Source organism: Colossoma macropomum, unplaced genomic scaffold, assembly GCF_904425465.1.
Source record: "Colossoma macropomum unplaced genomic scaffold, Colossoma_macropomum, whole genome shotgun sequence".
NCBI lineage: Eukaryota > Metazoa > Chordata > Actinopteri > Characiformes > Serrasalmidae > Colossoma > Colossoma macropomum.
In genome coordinates this window covers 13912786-13933399 of record NW_023494803.1, presented here as the reverse complement: position 1 = coordinate 13933399, position 20614 = coordinate 13912786, and the positions used below count along the sequence as shown (strand labels likewise).

Below are 20614 nucleotides of genomic sequence, written 5' to 3'. Positions count from 1 at the left end.
AAAAGAAGAAAGATGGAGAGAGAAATAGTGAGAGAGAGGAAAGACGGAGAGAGACAGAAACAAAAAGAGAGAAATAGAGAAGAGGAAGAGAGAAAGAGAGAAATAAAAGAAAGATGGAGAGAGAGGAAAGACTGAAAGAGAAAGAGAGATGGTGAGGAGAGACAGAGAGAGAGAAAGGAAACAGAGAGAGAGCAGAGCAAGAGAGTAAGGGGAAAAATGGAGAGAGATGGAGGAAAGAATGAGAGAGAGAGAGAGAGAGAGAGAGAGATAGAGGGAGATGGAGGGTCAGAGGGCCGGAGGCCAGCGCTGTCGTTTAGGTTGCCAGGAGCGATAAGGCGGTTACTATGACGACAGTGCAGCTTCCGCTGGTATTTGAACGGGCGTTTCAACTGAGAAAAAACACTAAATGACGGAGAAATGAAAGAGGAGAAACAGAGTGAATCACTGCACTCACTCAGGCTGGGGGGCGGAGTCAGCACCCACACCTGTTCACAGGTTAGGATTCACCTGACTGCTCCTGTAATCTCTAAGACTTTCTGACCTAAAGGCTCACACTTTAACCCTCTGGGGTCGACGAATGTCTCTATCTCTTTTATCTTCCTATTTCCTGAATCTGTAGAGTCGCCCTTTCTATTCCATCTTATCTCGAGATCGTACGTGACTCACATCTGGAGTTATGAGGCTGTGAAGAGGGGCTGAGATACACGTCATCCGCCTCTTCTTGTGGAACTGGTGGATTCGTGTGTCCGTCTACATTCTGTGTGAAACTGACCAATGGACACTCAGGACACATACATCAGGTCTGAACTCATAGAACAGCAAGGGCACTGGGAAAACTCAGCCCCTTTTAGACTCACAGTTCCATCCAAACATAAATGGAATATCGTTCTGCGATGCTCGGTAACTTCTCACCACATACACTCTTTACACAATCAGTAACATGCAGTAGCCTCAACCGCATTCGACTACATTAAACATTTGTCCGTACAGCGTCTGAATCACTTCTTTCCTCTCTCTTTCATTCTCTTTACAGGTGGTCCCAGGGCAGGTGGAAGAATGATAATACCGGTAATGCCTCTGGGTTTCTCAAACACTAGAGGGCTCCCCTTAGCGAGTCCAAAATGAATAGGCTAATATGGAGCATTTGAGCAAAATCATAGTTTATAAATGCTAAAGATTTTTATTGTAAAAGAATACATTTATTTCCTGAACACTTTAAGACCTTTTAAACTTGAGCTACAGGAGCTTAAAACAGTGCCTCATGTACGTTCATGACGTCCGTGAGCACAAATAGCCAATGAGCTGCTCCACTTGCCAACCAATCAGCACTCAGTAGCAGTAATGGCAGCCTCCTGCTGCCCAAAACCCATTTGGTGTAGAAAAACAGAAACATACAGGTGATTTTTCTTTGCTGTTTTAGTTCTTCTACTTTCTGATATTAAAGGAAAGTTCTGTGTAAGTGATTAGAAACTATTTTAACTTTTCCTTTTTTAACTGTTTAGTTCCAGTCACCCCCATTCACTGAGGACTCACTTGTGGGCGCCCTCTGGTGTTTTGCAGTCCTATTTTTGGTATAACGGGGGAAACAGGAAGTGGACAGACTCCTCATAATGTGCTTGTCCCACCTCACAGGAGTTACTACGACAGAACAGACTTGTGGGTGGAGCCTGGAGAGGTCAGGCTGATGATGATGAAATGTGTCTCCCTCTCGCAGTACTGCACCTTCCGGACAGACAGGAGGGAGAGAGAAAGCACCGAGAGAATAAACAGGTTCTCAGAGCTGCTGTGTGAATTATGAGCTTTATTATTTCTTTGTGTTGTGGAGACAGCGCGAGTTTGTCATACGCTGCTTTTCCCGCACCTCTCACACACACACACACACACACACACACACATACACACACACACACACACTCCAGCCTCTCGCTGCTTTCCTAAACCACATCTGTGCAGGACAGACAGCATATGATGTTTTTTTTTTCTTTATATATTGCATATATTGTATGTATAAGTTAGTGCGCACCTGGTGAAATTCAATGTATTTGTTGATTTTCTGAGTGTAAATATGTTACACATCCTCTACAAAGGCACACTACTGCACATTATAATACACAACTAGTGTTTATTTACTGAATTTAACACAATGAGGAAAAACACTAAAACATTAAATGTGCAGAAGTGAAAGTTATGGCACATTTTCCATTTGCATTTTTATAGCAAATAAATAGAAAATGTGCAGAGTACAGGATGTGTTAACTTACTTTTAACAACACGCTGTTTAAAAAGATGGTTCCTTAAGGGTTCTTTAGTAAAGACAATGGTTCTATATAGAACCATAAACGCTCAAAGATCCATTTGCATGCTTAAACGGTTCTCTGCACGGTGAAATGGTTCTTCAGTCTGATGTTGTATATGGTTTGATATAGAACCGGTTTTGAAAAACGTTCTATACAGCACCAGAAAGGGTTCTATGATGTCAAACTTGTAACAGTAGGACCTTTCTTGGTGCTATATAGACCCATTTTCAAAACGTTCCACATCAAAACCATACGCAACACATTCTCCATCAATCTGAAGAACAATTTCATGATGCAAAGAACCAAAGAACATTAAGTGTTCATGGTTCTAAATAGAACCACCGTCTTTACTAAAGAACCCTTAAAGAACGTTTTTTTTGAGAGTGCACACTTAATACACGGTTGCCAGTGTGCCTTATTATTTTCGAATTGTGAAGTTACATTTTGATATTTTTGTTATATTTTATACTTTATTTATCTCATATTATTGATGATATTGATAATAATTTTGATTGTTTAACTAAATAAGGCTAACAAATAAGGCTAGTAAATTAAGCTCTTGATTGATTTTACAGATACAGCAAAGATGAAAGATACATAAGAAAACTCCGTGAAATTCATGTGCCAGATTTGAGCATGTGTAGCTTGATTAAATACGGGAGGATCACAATGATTAGGCCATAGCGTTTGGTCCATAGTGTTTAGGCCACAGTGTTAAGGCCATAGTATTTAAGCCATACTGTTCAAGCCATAATGTTTAGGCCACTGTGTTTAGGCCACAGTGTTTAGATCATAGTATTTAGGCCACAGTGTTTAGGCCACAGTGTTTGAGCTATAGTCTTTAAGCCACAGTGTTTAGACCATAGTATTTAGGCCACAGTGTTTGAGCCATAGTGTTTAGGCCACAGTGTTTGAGCCATATTGTTTAGGCCATAATGTAGGCCACAGTGTTTAAACCACAGTGTTTAAGCCATAGTATTTAGGCTATAGTATTTAGACCACAGTGTGTTTAATCCATAGTGTTTAGGCCATAGTATTTACACAGTATTTGCAAAGACTAGGGATTTTGCAGGGTCACTATTTGCAAGACTGCAACAAGATTCCTTTTGAGATTATTTCACATCATGCATCTGTTGGAAATTTACAAGAAGAGAAACCGTATAACAATAGAGCAGATAAAGAATCAACACCCTTAATGAATTCCCTCCAGTAAGGAAAACTCTACCCTAAAGGCTGTTGCACACGGGGCCATAACAGCGTCCATGAGAGAGTGCAAAAATTCAAAAACAGTGTTTTAATGGAGGCATGCACAGTGGTGCTCCTTGATTCTGAGCACTGTCCAGTTTCTTGCATCATGCAGCATTTTTAGATAAACGGACAGATGCTAATGGTAAGGTAGCTCAGCTAATGTTACTAGCCTAGCCTTTTTCAGCTCATATCTTTTAGCTTAAAACAGCCAGTTTGTTAAGAAGTAGTGAACTCTACTATACTAGGTGTGATGAGTGAACACTTTATTTTATTCAATTCATACGAGTGTAAAAATGAACCTGAACCTGGTGTTCATCAATGCCCTGCTGGCGTTCTATAGCAGCGCTCCTGCTACGTGATGCTACGAGATACTGCGCGCCTGGTGCGCAACGGCCTTCGGGCTCACATTTAAGGGGAAAACTTGGGGGTTTTATACAACCAGGCACAACTGCTTTCCAAGTGAGTCTGAGTCAACAGGTTTTCTGTTCCGTTTCAGGTGTTGAAGTCCCAGTCTGAGCTAAGTGAGTGTGTGATACAGACACAGCAGACAGAGATCAGGTTGAAAAGCGCTGGAGTTTTCCTCCAAAGTCGCTAATAAGCTGCGGGCTGCAGGGCTCCAGCTCCATTACACATGCTCATCTGATCGCCCTCATTCATTATTAAACCCCGACGCTGTGGCCTCCGTGTAGGCCACTTTATGAGAGTTTAAAATTTAAACACTTGGAAATTGACCGGTAATTTAGACTAAAATATCCGCCGAGCAGAGCCCGCACCGCACTCAGCACAGAGACCTGAGAGGGGATCAGCAAGGCTGCTAGCTAATGCTAAAGTTAGCATCAACATTCTTGAGATGGACAGCACACTGGCCACTCATGCCCCGTCCACACATATCCGGATACTTTTAAACACTAAAATGTATTTCAGAATATATTGCCATATTAACCAAATATATTTTAAAATGCATTTATTTTAAAATGTATGGGGAAATATTACACATAGAAATAAACTATAGAAAAATAAATGTATGTAAATGTTTTTATCAAATTCATTTGAAAATCTATAAAAACAGCCAAAATCCTGTCACTTTACCGGTTGATACCTTTAAAAATGAATTTGTATTCCAGTAACTTGATATTAAATATGATCAAATAAACCTCAACATGACAAAAGTGAGTATTGTAAAAAAAATGTTTTACTTAAAAAAAAGACTGCATATACTGTGATATATAAGGAAACCACCAGTAATTATGATGTAAATATTTGATCACACCACCCACGACTGCATCAATGTACATTTACATATTATCTGTTATATATTTCCACACAGTTTAGGGTTCATTGCAAATGTAACACAGTGTGTGTAGGACTCTGTAATCCCACTGCTCATGGCCTTCAACAGGTTCCTACTGAACACACACGCACACAAACACACACACAACCCCCCCACCAGACCCCCTACACACAGAATAAACACATTACAGCACACACTGCGGATAAATACAGCACAAACAGCCCCGCAGAGCAGCGCAGGAAATAATTAGCGAGCTCCTCCGGGGCTGGAGGCGGACACGAGGAGGCAGGAGCTCAGCAAGAGAGAGAGAGAGAGAGAGAGTGTGTGTGTGTCTGTTCAATCCGTTTGATTGGCCACCAGCTCTGAGGTTTGGCTGCTGAGTGGCTACTGCAGCATCCACAGTGCATTCTGGCCAACACACCTGTTCATTAGCAACCACTCAGCTTCTCTCTCTCTCTCTCTCTCTCTCTCTCTCTCTCTCTCTCTCTCTGTCTCTATCGCACCCTTTTTCTCTTTGTCACTTTCTCTTTTTCTCTCTCAGCTGTAATTAAATCGCTCGCTGCCTAACTGCGTGAGGAGGCGTGTTTGGGAGGAACGTGCCGATGCCCGGGCCTCTCACAGCACCTCGCTGTGTTTATGAGCTTCGCGTGAGGCCTTCAGCGCCGCTACACGCAGGGCGTAAACAGAGGCTGCCTGCTGAGAGATGGATTCTGTGCGAGGCGATGCTGTGATAGATACAGGTGTGAGAAGAGAGTTCTGAAGTTTGAGGAAAGAAATCCAAGCTGAACTGTAATGAGGTCATTTATAATCTCAATCCTGTAAGACCGAACATGTAGCTGCTGACCTTTGTCATCACTGTCCATCACAGCCAATCACTACCATCACCCTCACCATCACTATCACAATCAGAATCACACACCATCACTAACCATCACCCTCACCATTAACAACCATCACTACCCATCACCCACTCAATTAATAACTATCACTAGCCTTCACATCACCTTCACCATTAACAGCTATCACTAACCATCACATCACCCTCACCATTAACAACTATCACTAACCATCACATCACCCTCTCCATTAATAACTATCACTAACCATCACATCACCATCTCCATTTATAATTAGTACTAACCATCACATCACCCTCACCATTAACAACTATCACAAACTATCACCCTCACGATTAATAACTACCACTAACCATCACATCACCCTCACCATTAACACCTATCACTATCACATCACCCTCACCATTAACAACTATCACTAACCTTCACCCTCACGATTAATAACTACCACTAACCATCACATCACCCTCACTAACATCACTAACCATCACCACCCATTATCATCACCATAACAGTAAGTAAAGTTTAACAAGTCTAACAATCAGTATCATTACCATTACAATCACCAAACATCACCATCTCATCAGCAGTACCATTACAATTTCACTGCCATCACCAAATATCCCCGTTCCACCTTAAATGGTGCAGCAGTTACATTCTGGCGCTTAAGGCACTATATAAGGTGGAACGGGAAAATCAGAGCAGAGCAAAGTAGCTAAGTCTGTGTCTTTGTTTGTATTATATTTTTAGCCTACACTAGGACATTAGCACATACTGATACACATGTACAGCCAAGACGGTAAAATGGACACAAAGTGTTGTGGCTCCCAAGGTGGTTTGATTTTTGTTGAAAGGCACAAAAAGACTCTTAGTAACATTTGGGTTGCGACCCCTGCACTAGCTTTTAATGTAGTGTGCATGCCACAGGCTGGCCGGGCGCTGCACTTCCGCACTTTGCAATGTTCCGCCTTTTGCGTTCCGTCAACATTACGCTATCAATTAAAATTTAGTAAATCGATTTTTGACATTTGTGAATCGATTCAGAATCGTCCACGTCTGCATCGATTTTTCTCCCACCCCTACAATCAACTATCACCACCACCACACCAACCATTAACAACAGTCTCCATCACCATAGAACAAACCAACACCACCTCCACATCATACCAACCACCACCATCACAATTTCTGTCACTGATCATGACCATAACTACACCATAACACCACATCCTCTCCTCCCTTCTCCTCTTCTCCTGTCCTCTCTGCTCTTCTTCTCTCTTTTCCTCTCCTGTCCTCCTTGCTCTTCTCCACTCCTCTCCTCTCTTATCTTCTCCTCTCTCCTCTTCTCCTCTCCTCTTCGCTCTTCTCTTCCACCACAGAAGGTTCAGAATGCTACTGTCTCTCAGATTCTCACTCAGCCATTGAGAAGAAGCAGCACCACTACAACACTACACTGCCTGAGTAACGCTCTCTCTCTCTCTCTCCTCTCTCTCTCGGGTATTCTGCAGTCTTTTATGGCTCTGTTAAAACAAAGCGAGGGCGATTAAAGGTCAGAGCGGTATCTTCTCCCTGTGGGATTGGTCGTGCTTTTGACTTTAACTCGTCAGACGTCTGTAATTGATAGGAACGACTGCTGCTTGTTTCTTTAATGACGAAACGTCAGCGCGCTTCACCCGGTGGAGTGAGAGAGAGAGACAGAGAGAGAGACACAGGATGAGAGAGAGAGAGAGAGAGGGAGAGAAAGAGAGAGAGACAGAGAGAGTCCTCGGGGAGGAGATTAAACACAGAGGGCAGGAGACAATGGGCAGAGTTAAGAGCAGAAGAGTGTTTACTGCTGAGTTAATTAACGCAGTGCCGCTCTGAGGGGGGCGTGAAGGGCAGGAAGGACACTACTGACCCTGCTCATCAGCTCACACACACACACACACACACACACTATCAACACCACAGCTCACTGCCACACAAGAGGACGAGTTTTGGTCTCTCTGTCTCCATCCGTCTCTGTCTGCCGGCCTGTCTGCCTCTCACTCTGTCTGTCTGCAACTGTCTGTCTGTTGTGTTTGTCTGTCTCTGTCTATCTGATCACATCAGTCTGTCTCTGTCAGTCAGTCTGTCACTGTCTGAGTCAATCTGTCTGTCTCTATCTCTCAGTCTGTCAGAGTGAGCCTGTCCCTGTCTGTCTGTCTGTCTTAGTCACTGTCATTAACTGTCTGTCTCAGTCTCTGTCTCAGTCTGTCTATCTCTGTCTCAGTCTGTCTGAGTCAGTCTGTCTATCTCTGTCTCAGTCTCTGTCATTATCTGCCTCTGTCATTTTCTGCCTCCATTCCTGTCCGTCTCAGCCTTGGTTTGTGTCTGACTCTCTGTCTGTATGTGTTCACTTGTGTCTGTCTCGGTCTGTCTTTGTTTCAGTCTCAGTTAGGGTCTCTCTTCATCTGTCTTTCATTTCTGTTTCTGTCTGTCTGCTTGTCTCAGTCTGTGTCAGTCTCAGTGTGTGACTGTGTCTGTCTTCATTTCTGTCTGTCTCTGTATGTCTGTCTCAGTCTCGGTTAGTGTCTGACTCTCTTTGTCTTTATTTCTTATTTCTGTCTTTGTCTGTCTGTCTGTCTTAGTTTGTTTCAGTCTTGGTCTGCATCTGTCTGTCTGTCTACACCTGCCTGTGTCTGTCTCCATCTGTCTGCATCTGTTTCTCTGTCTGCATATGTCTCTCTCACTCTGTCTCTCTTTCTCATCTTTTCAGTTTGCATCTGTCTCTCTGTATCTGTCTCTCGTTCTGTCCCCATCTGTCTGTCTCTCTTTCTTTTTGTATCTGTTTATGTGTGCCTTCTTTCCCAGTTTGCAGATCTGAGTGTCTGCTGAACATACAAAACGCACAGACTGACAGCTTAGAGAGAGAGAGAGTGGAAGGAGACTCTGAAGGCACACAGCATGAAGGACAAACGCATCTGACAGAGAGGAGAGAGAGACAGAGTAGGAAAGAGAGGAGTGAAAGAGAGAGAGAATAAGACAGAGGCAAGCGAGAGAAATAGAGAACGAAGAGATGGGGAAAGAGAGAGAGAGAACATGGGGAGAGGGAGAAAAAATGAGGGGAGAGAGAGAGAGGAGAGAGAGGAGAGAGAGGAGAGAGAAAGTGGGTCGAGAGAGTGCAGTGTGCAGTGATTTATATACACTCATCACTGTCCTGCAGCACACACACACACACACACACAAACACACACACACAGACTGTCAGGTAGTGAGTGTGTACACTCTCCTGATTGATACCGACCTCTCCTCTATGTGCGTGTGTGTGTGTGCGTGTGTGCTGTGGTCTGATGTTATGAGACCCCCTCCACCCCACCCCCCAGGAGCAGCATGGCTTAAAGCACACAGCTGTAATTAACCACAACAGAACATCTGCACAAACACCACCTACACCCAGCACAGGTGCACTCTGAGGATGTGCGGTCATTCTGCAGCTTATCCATTTGTCAGTCTGGACGTGTTGTGACCTCATCAGGCTGTCATATCATCATCTCCAACAGTCCATATAAAGTGTTTGTGGTTCTACCAAAAAAGGCCAGATTTCATTTCTACACAACCATTTTCCAACCTCTCTTTACCCCTTAGAACCAAACAGGCTGTGCCTTTAAGACTGATATACAACCCCATTTCCCAAAAAGTTGGGACGCCGTGCAAAATGTAAATAAAAACAAAATGCAATTATGTGCAAATCATTTAAACCCTATATTTATTTGAGAATAGTACAAAGACAACATATCAAATGTTAAAACTGAGTTTTAATGTTAAAAATTGTATTGTTTTTTGAAAAATATAAGGCCATTTTGAATTTGATGCCAACAACACGTTCCAAATAAAGTTGGGACGAGGGCAACAAAAGGCTGGTAAAGTTGTGTAATGCTAAAAAAAACACCTGGTGGTTAATTGACAACAGGTCAGTAACATGACAGGGTAGAGTCTTTCAGAAGTAAAGATGAGGAGGGATTCACCAGTCTGTGAAAGACTGCACTATTTAATAGTGCAACAATTCAATAACAATTTTCAAGGTAAAATGGCAAAGAACTGCATCTACGGTGCATAATATCATTAAAGGATTCAGAGAATCTGGAGAAACCTCTGTATGCAAAGGACAAGGCCAAAAACCAGTATTTGCTGGCCATGATCTTTGGGCCCGCAGGCATCACTGCATTAAAAACAGACATGATTCTGTAGTGGAACTCACTGCATGGGCTCAGAAACACTGTCTGTGAAAACAGCTGCATCAACAAATGCAAGTTAAAACTCTAAAACACAGAGAAGAAACCAAATATAAACAGGATCCAGAAATGCTGCACCCTTCTCTGGGCCCGAACTCATTTAAAATGGACTAAGGGGATATGGAAAAGTGTTCTGTGGTCAGACAAATCAACATTTGAAATTCTTTTTGGAAATCATGGACAATCCATACTAAAAGTGTCTGGGTGCTAAACTGGCCTGCCTGCAGTCCAGGCCTGTCACCCGCTGAAAACAAATGGTACATTTTGAAATGAAAAATACGACAAATTTAAAAATTCGAAATTTTCAAAACTACATCAGTTGGTCTCCTCAGTTCCCGAACACTTACAGAGTGTTGTTAAAAGAAGAGGTGATGAAACACAGTGGTGAACATGCCCCCGGCCCAATTTTTTTTAAATGTCCTCTTGGTTTCAAATTCAAAATTTTTCAAAAATTCAATGTCGACTAATCGCTGATGATGTCATTAATAAAACCAAAGGTGAAGGGACGGCTTTGCAACAAGCCACTTTAAAAATTTGTGATGAAACGAAACTCCACAGGTCAGTAGAGCGTGACGTGGCCTTCCCAATGACATTGATAGCCTTCAGAGAACCAGAGATATGGAGTCTGGAATCTTGCAAGTTTGTATCCGACCTAGACACACCCTAGGTGGCCTTTCTGAGACGAGTAAGAGTAACTGACACCTTTCCAAGTACACATGACTTTTTTTTTTTATTTTCTCCCCAATTTAGTTGTATCCAATCCCACCAGCGCTAGGAGGGTGAAGGCAAACACAGGCTTTCTCCGAGACCTGTAAAACTCCACCACATCTTTTCGAACTCGGAGGATAACGCCAACCGCCAGATCAGCGCTGAGTGATGGGGGGAGAAGGGGGGACATCCTACCCACCCAGAGAGAGGGAGGACAATTGTGCTCTCTTGGACTCCCGGCCACAGATTGCTGTAGCAACACCAGGGATCGAGTTCATGATCTCCTGATGATAGGGCCAACGCAACGTTTGATAGGGCAACGGTTGTGCCACTCGGAAGGCCTACACATGACATTTTAATGTAGTTTTTGCAAAACCAGAAATCAAGGTGCGAAATACAGGGGGTGCTGGGGGTCCGGGACTCCCTGCTTACCCTCTTGGAACCCACAATCAAAATTCCGAAGGGTACCTGAGAATAAACTTATGCCATCATTGTTTATTTGCTTCACCCACAAACCGTAACTCTGCCCGGATTCCCCTGAAAAACTTTACAATGTGCTGTAGCATATTTGTAAATTTGAAAAGAGTGACTGTTCCTCATTTCTCACACTGAAGGCAGAAGAGGAGATGAGGAAGATCTTAGTTAATGTGAGGAAGAGCACATCACACTAAAACAGAGACTTACAGAAGAACAATTGATAAACCAATCGGCGAGTGAGTTAGCAGCCCACCAATGCTGGAGAGGTCCACCAACAGAGGATCCCCCGAATACCAGAGGGTATTTCGCACACTGTCAGAGATAACAACGTTCAATATCTGTTTGAAGCGCTGTAGATCTGCGGATCTGTCGCAACCCAAATGTAAAGAAGAGCCATTTTGTCCTGTCAACAAAATCAATCCACTTTGGGAGCCACAACACTTAATGTCCATTTTATCATCTTGGCTGTACATATGTCTCAGTATGTGCTGATGTACTAGTATAGGCTAAAACTATAATATAAACAAAAACACAGACTTACTTTGCTCTGCTTTAAGTTTTAGCTCAGCTATAGCCGCTTTTCTCGCATTTCTGGCAGGAAACTTTTCCTTAAAAGTAAAATAATTTCTTGTAAAATGTCTCTCAACGTTCAACTTTTACGAGGCTGAAGTCGCTTCTCATTCACCTGCTTCTTGTTCACATTTTCCTGTTCCAACTTTAATGGTGCCTGAGGCCCTCAGAACTTCAGCTTCGTGACTTTTAGTGTTTGTCAGTTAATGTTTGCAGATTAAAGTGTGATTATAAATGCAATATAAGTGATTATACATACTAAACTATATCAAACTGTGTTGTTTGAGAAAGTGATGGAATTTTGGTTTTCTGTAATATGGCCCTTTAATAAGGAGGTTTAATAGGCGTGTTGATCAGTGCTCTGTCTGAGAGAGGAGTTTACTGTGCGAGGGCTGAAGGTGGAGCTGTGCTGGTCTCCTGCACTGAACACAGATAAAAGAAACACAGCACGGCCTGAGGCACAGCCTGCAGCGCACACACACACACACACACACACACACCCACACACACACACACACCTCGCTCTTTCCGTTTGTGGAGAAACAGTGTCCTGAACGTCTGTTCACACATTTCAGTGATGAACGTGTTCTCTCAGTGTCTCTCTCTGAAGCTGCTGTCAGTGAGAGTAAATCCAATCAGAGTAAAGCGGGCAGAGAGGGGGCGGTGCTTATGCTATGGACACTCACACTCAAGCCTTTGGCTCTGAGGAGTTTATAGACTGAAGGTGTTGTGATGTTTAGGGTTTATTGAGTAGAGAAGCTGATACGGTTCTACACAAGAACCTTTATTTATCTGTGTAGACAATGTTAGAGCACCATAGAACCGAGAACATTTAAAGACAAAACACCCAATCAAACAGTAGCTCTTTCTACCTCTCTCTCTCCTCTCTCTCCTTCTGCTTTCTTCTTTCTCCCCTTTCTAGCTCCACCTTCCTCCTTTCTCTCTTCTTCATCTCTCTCTCCCCTCACTCTTTTTTTCTTTTTGTCCATGTTTCTCTCTCCACTGTTTTGTCCCCCCTCTGTCTCTCTCTCTCTCTCTCTCCCCAGGTTGTTATCTGAGGAGGTACCACAGAGTAAAGAGGATTTGATGTGAGATGTAATGGAGTGAGTTAATCTCAGCTACAGGCTAGAGAGAGAGAGAGGGATAAACAGAAAGGATAGAGAGACAGAGAGAGATCAATAATAATAATAATAATAATAATAATAATAATAAAGTGGCCAGAAGCACAAGGTATTTCTAATAAAGTGGCCAGTTAATGTAAGCACAAGGTGGGTGTTTCTAATAAAGTGGCCAGTTAGAGTTAGTACAAGGTAGGTGTTTCTAAAAAAATGGCCAATTAATGGAAGCACAATGTGGGTGTTTCTAATAAAGTGGCCAGTTAGTGTAAGCACAATGTGGGTGTTTCTAATAAAGTGGCCAGTTAGTGGAAGCACAATCTGGGTGTTTCTAATAAAGTGGCCAGTTAGAGTTAGTACAAGGTAGGTGTTTCTAATCAAGCGGCCAGTTTGTGTAAGCACAAGGTGGGTGTTTCTAATAAAGTGGCCAGTTAGAGTTAGTACAAGGTAGGTGTTTCTAATCAAGCGGCCAGTTTGTGTAAGCACAAGGTGGGTGTTTCTAATAAAGTGGCCAGTTAGAGTTAGTACAAGGTAGATGTTTCTAAAAAAGTGGCCAATTAGTGGAAGCACAATGTGGGCGTTTCTAATAAAGTGGCCAGTTAGTGGAAGTATAAGGTGGGTGTTTCTAATAAAGTGGCCAGTGAGTGGAAGCACAAGGTGGGTGTTTCTAATAAAGTGGACGGGGTGTATGAATGTGCCTGTTCTGGACGGTCTACGGTGTCCACTCTCCTGGCTCTCTGGGTGGGAGGATGGTGGGAGTATGCGGCTCATGCAGGCTGCAGTGTCTCAGTGAAAGGTTATCCTTGTTATCCAGATTAAAGCTGTAAATGTCCTGTCAAGGGCTCAATCGATGGGCCACTCCATGGCCATGGCTTAGTGATCTGTCTCATCAAGGGGTCATCACACACTACAGCCACGCACCACCTGCACAGCTGTCACTCTGCACACACGCTGCACATACACACTGCACACATGCTGCACACACACTGCACACTACAGCACTATAAACAGCAGCTTTGTTGAATAATGTGCCAAACTCATAATGTTAGTAAGCTTTATGGCTCAGTCTAAGACGAGGACTGAACCAATTATAGACTTTTATTGCCGATTCTGATTCTGATCACTCTGACTGTACTTCAATATTCAGGTTTGAATTCTGAAATATCATAAAAATGCTTGTTCTGTACGAGAGAATGGAACTCTATGTCACCAGTGTTTCCACTATAAATATTTTGGCGTCGCTGCTGCAGAATCTTATTAAACGTCTTTAAGGTGGGAAGGTGACTTTTGAAGTGTAATAGGCTACAGATTACTAATTAAAAATGCAATAACTAATGATACTATTTTAATTACTTCATCACTGTAATGTGACTTATTACATTTGATTACTTGTAATTTGGTGCACACTGCTAAATGAATGGAGTGCAAATTAACAGAACTTAAGGTTATATTCTACATATAAGCTTTAAAGTTTTTTTTCAATAAGAATATTCAGATGTACCTCTTACTTCGGGGTTCATACGCTTTTTTACCAATAAATTTCCATGACTTTTCCAGGACTTTTCCATGCCTTCGAGGCAAGTTTTCATGACCATACATTCTCTGAAACATCTGTGTAGACCTGAAGAATAAGAATAAAAATCTATGTCAAAATTTATCACAGTATATCTTAATTAAAATTAATGTCACGCTATGTGGTTTGATACAGAAGTAAACATTTATGGAATCTATGTCTAACTGTTTAGCTTGTAAAATAGTGGTTCGGGCTTTCATCAAATAACATGACATACCATCTTTGCTTCGATACTTTGGACAAGGTCAGTTTCTTAAAATAAGGAGCCAGACCAAAGGCACAAATATATGAACACTTCACCGCACGCAAATCTGGCAGCTATCTGGCTGTCGGGGAACATGGCCTGAAAAGACTGGCTTGTGTCTTCACATGACATGTAGGAATAATGAGAATTAGCCACCTTTAGCGCCCACAGTACCTCTGCAGTTAGGCTTCGTTTCCAGACACAGCACTCGAAATGGTGCCTTGTTTGATGGCGGACGAGAGGGAAGCACTGCAGGTGGCAGAGGGTGTCATGTTGGTCACTGGGGTAAAAAAAACAGTGATGGGGTTGAGAGTTGATTCGTGCGCAGAAGCAGCAGCCTAGTGTTTAGCTCCTTTAGCATGGCTAGCTAGCACTGCTTCTCCCATGTTCGAAATGTCGAACGTTTTACCACACAGTGCACATTTTGCACGTCCCACGTCCTGCTCTTTCTCAACCCATGCCTTATATTTGACCAAATGAAGCCAACCTTTATTAAATCGTCATTTTCCTGGCATTGCACGAATTTACACCACGTCAAAGTACAAGCTGCAACTCAGGTCGGAGTCTGACGTCACCACACACAGAGAACAAGAGTGTCAAGTGACGTGACTGATCCATTCGAACATTAAAGTATTGCTTAACCAATATACATTTTCCCAGTCGATTAACTGAACTACATATACAGGTATTTGTGAAGCAAATTTCCATGACTCTTCCAAAACTTTCTGGGTTTATTTATTTTTCCATAACTTATCCAGGCCTGGAAATTGCTATTTTCAAATTCCATGACTTTTCCAGGTTTTTCATGACCGTACGAACCCTGCTACTTTAATCACCAGCATTTTGATTAGTAACTGTAGTGTCACTTTATTTCACGTCTTATGTGATATTTCCTAATTGGGTTGGGGGGGTGGGATGTCAGTGAACTGTGCTGGTGGGGTGGGGGGCGTCGGGGGTCTTCTGAGAAATCTGGAGTGTGTTTATGGAGAAGCCTTTAATGAACAGCTTCTCGTTGCTGTAGTGTTTAATTTTTAATTAAGTTAAAAGCTCAGAGACGGAACACACTGACCAACAGATTGGCTGGTCATCAATCAGCCACAGCTTCTGTCTGTTTACGCTCTAATATCACTGCTGTGGTTTAGATAAAGCAACATTTCATCATCCGTCCTGCTGTCGTCTGTCATGTTTCAGAGCTCCAGCTGCAAAAACAGAAACAGCTGACTGGTCATGTGACTGTACTCTGCTCACATTTATGTTTTCATTTTTTTGCCATAAGTGGGCAGCCCCAGTACAATATTTCCAAACTCTTTGATAATATGGATATTAAAGAATGGAGGTGGAGCTATAACATCATGAGATGATCGCATTTCTGAGAAAGCAGCAAATTTTTTCACTTCAGAAATTTTTGTTCAATGTAACATGAAATAACCTTCAAAGCAATATTTGTGTTATCAGTATGATTTTCTGCAACACCAATAAATCTGTGAAACCTTAATAAACTGAGGAGCCTCAGCGCTAAACAGGGCTTTAGCGAGCTACAGAGGTCAGACCTGACCACTGAGTTAGGTCAGTTAGCCTCCAGCCTCTGCCAACTGCCAACAAGCCCTTCCAAGAAACTTCATCAGCGTTCTCCAGTAAATGGAGAACACTAGCACAGAAACGCTGACAGCACTGAACAGGCCGACCGAAACAACCTCAGAGAGCAGAGAGGATTCGCACAGAACATCGCTTCCTTCAGAGCTGTTAGCGTTAGCATCATAGAGAACACTGTCGGAACATGAGCCACGTCACATACTGAGATCAGGCCTGATCCCACCAGCATTTATGTCAAAGTAATGAGCTGCACTTAATCACACTGTTTTCTTCAGCTAATCGTGATTAATCACAGTTGTTTATCTCATTTGGTCAAATTTGACCCTAAACGAAGATTGTTTCCATTTAAAAGCAGAGCATAAATAGTCCTAGTTATTGTTTGTCTGAGATTCTGATCTGTTTAGTCTGAGAACTTTAGTTAGGACTGAAGTTAGGACAAGATAGCTCAGATAGCAGAGTTAGCAAATGTTAGCTGTTTTTAGTTAGCAGAGCAAGCTAGCATGAGCTATTTTCAGTTAGCAGAGCTAGCTAGCATGAGCTATTTTCAGTTAGCACAGCTAGCTAGCACAAGCTACTTTCAGTTAGCAGAGCTAGCTAGCATTAGCTATTTTCATTTAGTAGAGTTAGCTAGCGCTAGATATTTTCTTTCAGCAGAGTTAGCTGGCATTAGTGTTATTTAGGTAGCTAAGAGAACCGGTGTTAACTATTTTCAGTTAGCAAGTGTTAGTTATACTGAATTAGCAGAGTTCTACTGTGTTTGTGTGCTCATTGTAAATGGTTAACTAGCGAATACAACTAAACTCTGTTCTGGTGTTTGTTCTGAACAATACACGTCCTACTTTTCACTACTGTGTTTAAAAAGCTCACAGATGTAACAGAAGCGCAGTAGGAACGTGTTTATTTCTCACATTTACCTCAAGTTTAGTGTTTTTTTACTGCAAAACACTTTACAGTACTGTTCACATTACATCACTGTATCGAGTATTGTCTAGCATGCAGCATTAGCTACAGTAAAAGTCTTCAAAAGCATTCAAAAGACTTCAGATTTAAATACCTGGGGTCGTATTACAGAAACGTCCTAACACTGAAATCAGTTTAGTCTCCATGACGACTTCCATATGGACTGAATTTTGGACAGTAGCTATGACAGAATAATGATTGCTAATTTCATAATCTTATTATTAACTCCAGATAAGTAAACAGTATCACAGAAAAAATCCTAACTAGACTAAATCTCCTAAACACTGTCCTAACTTTAGGATAAACCCCAACAGTGTCCTACCTTCTGTTTAAGTGTCCATTTCTATTGTTTTTAGGCAGCTGTGTCAGGCAGCATAGTTCACTACTAGCATAATCACGCTACATTTATTTATACTGTAAAACAGTGAGAATGTTTTTTCCTTCTCCTGTAAAGTTCTAATTTCAGAGATATGAGGTTTGTGCAGACAGCAGAGATATACTTCTATACAGGACCTTTTTGAAAAGGGTTCTATACAGCACCAAAAATGGTTCTGCTATTGTTATAATCTCAAGCATGTAACAGTAGGAGAACCCTTTTTGGTGCTATACAGAACTCCTTACAAAGAGGTTCTCTATAGAACCACTGTCTTTATCAATAAACCCTTGAAGAACCATTTTTTAAGAGTATATTTTTTTCTTCTTAAGAGTAACTGTTCTTGTGAATTTGTCCAAAAACTGAGAGGCTGAGGCCAAATGAGGGTCACGATGCCAACAAACACAAACTATTCCCAACAGTTATTTCTTGAACGCTTTCCCAAATGGTGCTGACAACAAACAAACACTTGTGTGAAACAGCAATGAGGCACAGCATCAATGTTTTCCACTTACCTGGACATCACAAGTCCACATCCACACTGTCTGCCTCAGAGGTATGAATGGGAGACCAAAAATAAATAAATAAATAAATAAATAAATAAATAAATGCTGATTTTGCAAAAGGAGGAAAACACACCGACTCAGCGGGTTCTGGACCCTCCACACACACACACACACACACACACACACACACACACACACTCAGGTTGTGGAGTGTAATGTGTGTGCAGGTTTAGTACTGCTGTGGGGTCGCAGCCTTATTGAGCTCACGACCTCATCCATAATTCACTGCTTTAATATACAACACACAAACACACACACAGTGACACTCTCCATCTCTCTGAGGGTGCGTTTATATTTGTGATTTCGTTCTCTTGTTCCAGAACAAAGAAAATTATACATTGCTGCATGTTATCGATTCAGACCTCATGAAGAAATCTGTCCCTTCCACGTGCCGACGCAGTTCTGCAGGCGCTTAGTTTTGTGTTTGGTCCGTTTGGAGCCGATCAGCTGAGCAGAATAAGCTGCCACGGTGGTGTATCCTGGTAAAAAGTGACCCACTGTTGAGGGACAGACCGGGGTCTGAGTAAACTAACCCTGCATTCACACCAGCAGCGACTTTTCGCCTCTTGTCGACCAAATCGGTGAATGCTCATCACCTGTTGGCAGTTCTAAACTGACCGTTGGTTGCTATTGTTTTATTGATGCCAAGCCTGAATCAGACACATTTTCCTGATAAAACAAAAAAATCCTGGTGAGATATCGCTTTTGTGCTTACTTATATTTAATTCCCGTGTCTGTGAAGTCAGTTTATGAGGAAAACAGTATTTGGTCTTTGCGATTACTGTCTATTTGTAGTAAAAGAACCAAAGAAGGAGCTCAATGTTTCACAGTGGTGGAGATAAAGCGCATACTACGCTGCTCAATGCTCAGTTCCTATTGATAATCACTACATTGCTTCGTTCCTTATTTGCATAAAGTTAAACTCCGCTCAACTTTGTTGTGTGCAGACTCCGCCCACTTCGCGTCACCCACGTTTGCACTCCTCCAGTCGCCGGAAATCACCAGCTCTCATCGAAAAAATAAATGACTTCCGGCTGCTTTGTTGCGTTGTGACGCTGCTGGTGTGAGCGCAGGGTTTAAACTAGTTTAAACTGGCTGGTCAGATCATTAATCCTGCTTTGAGAGACAGTTCCCTCAACGTTCCACGCAGACAGGGTTCCTGACTGAGCTTCAGCTTCACAAAGCCTAACCAATGCGACCACAGTGAACTCATTTTTACAATGTCGTTTAACAAACTTCTCTGTTAACCAGGTTTAGATTATTCCTGCAATTGAGGCAGCGTTTCTGGACGGTGTTGATGTTTGGCCCCACTTTGCGTAGCAGAGTCCGAACTCACATTTCTAGATGCAGAGATGAACTGTGTTCACTGATGAGAGCTTTCCAAAACCCGAGCCCATTTGGTTATATATGTTTTTAATGCAGTGCTGTTTGAGGGTTCAAAGGGTGTCCACTATTGGTTTTCGGCCTTGCCCTTTATGCACACAGAGATTTCTCTGGATTCTCTGAATCTTTAATAATCTTTAATAATGTTATTGATAGGAGATGGTAAAATCCCTAAATTCTTTGCAATTATGCATTGAGGAACATTGTTCTTAAGGCTGTCGCACACCGGACAAACACTATCGCTCAGCAAATTCAGCATCAACTGTTTCCTTTACACTGGTATTCCTAACATGGGCGTGATGCAGACTGCAGACTGTTGACATGACTTCAGAGCTCTGAGCTAGAGTTGCAGGGCCCTGGTTGACCACAGTGTCTGAATCCAGGGACACAGCAGTGTGTGGCGCATCTACACACATGCACTCAAAAACACACACATGCACACACACACACACACACACACACATTCTCTCTCTCGCAGGGAGACTGAATTTGAATATAAATGTCTGTACTGATCCACAACAAAGTCAGCAAGGAGGCACTTTCATCTGCAGCATGTGTGTGTGAGTGTGTGTCTGTGTGTGTGTGTCTGTGTGTGTGTGTGTGTGTGCGTGTGTGAGTGTGTGTCTGTGTGTGTGCGTGTGTGTGTGTGTGTGTGTGTGTGTGTGTGTAAAGCCATCAAGCCGCTGCATAATTCCAAGGCAGTCTGTACAGTGCATTAATCACACAGAGCCTTGAGCGCTTCCACCGATCCAAACATACTGACCTTCAGCTCCCACAAAAGACATTAGAGCCGTCTATCTGCTTAAAGCATGGAGAGAGAGAGAGGGAGGGAGAGAGAGATGGAGAGAGAGAGAGAGAGAGAGACAGGGTAGGGGGTGGCAGGGGTGGCGGGGTGGTGCTTTCAAGGTAATGAAATCCTGCCATAATTTAAAGTAAAGACTGGTGGGGACAGGCCCTGGGCCAAAGTCTAAAAAAAGAGTCAAGACAGATTAAATTGGCTTTCTTTTTTTTTTCTTTTTTTTTCTTCCTCTTTTTCTTTTAAATCAGGCTTAAGTGCATGTGCGGAGGAGCACTTCTTCCTCCTTTATTTTTTTTTCCACCTCCCA

At 42.4% G+C, this 20614-nt stretch overlaps 1 protein-coding gene across 1 annotated transcript in view; it reads right to left on the bottom strand.

Annotated features, from left to right (window-relative positions):
- The window catches only part of pacrg (PARK2 co-regulated), a 113192-nt gene that overhangs the window by 52560 nt on the left and 40018 nt on the right, over positions 1–20614 (bottom strand). The gene's annotated exons all lie outside the window — the stretch shown is intronic.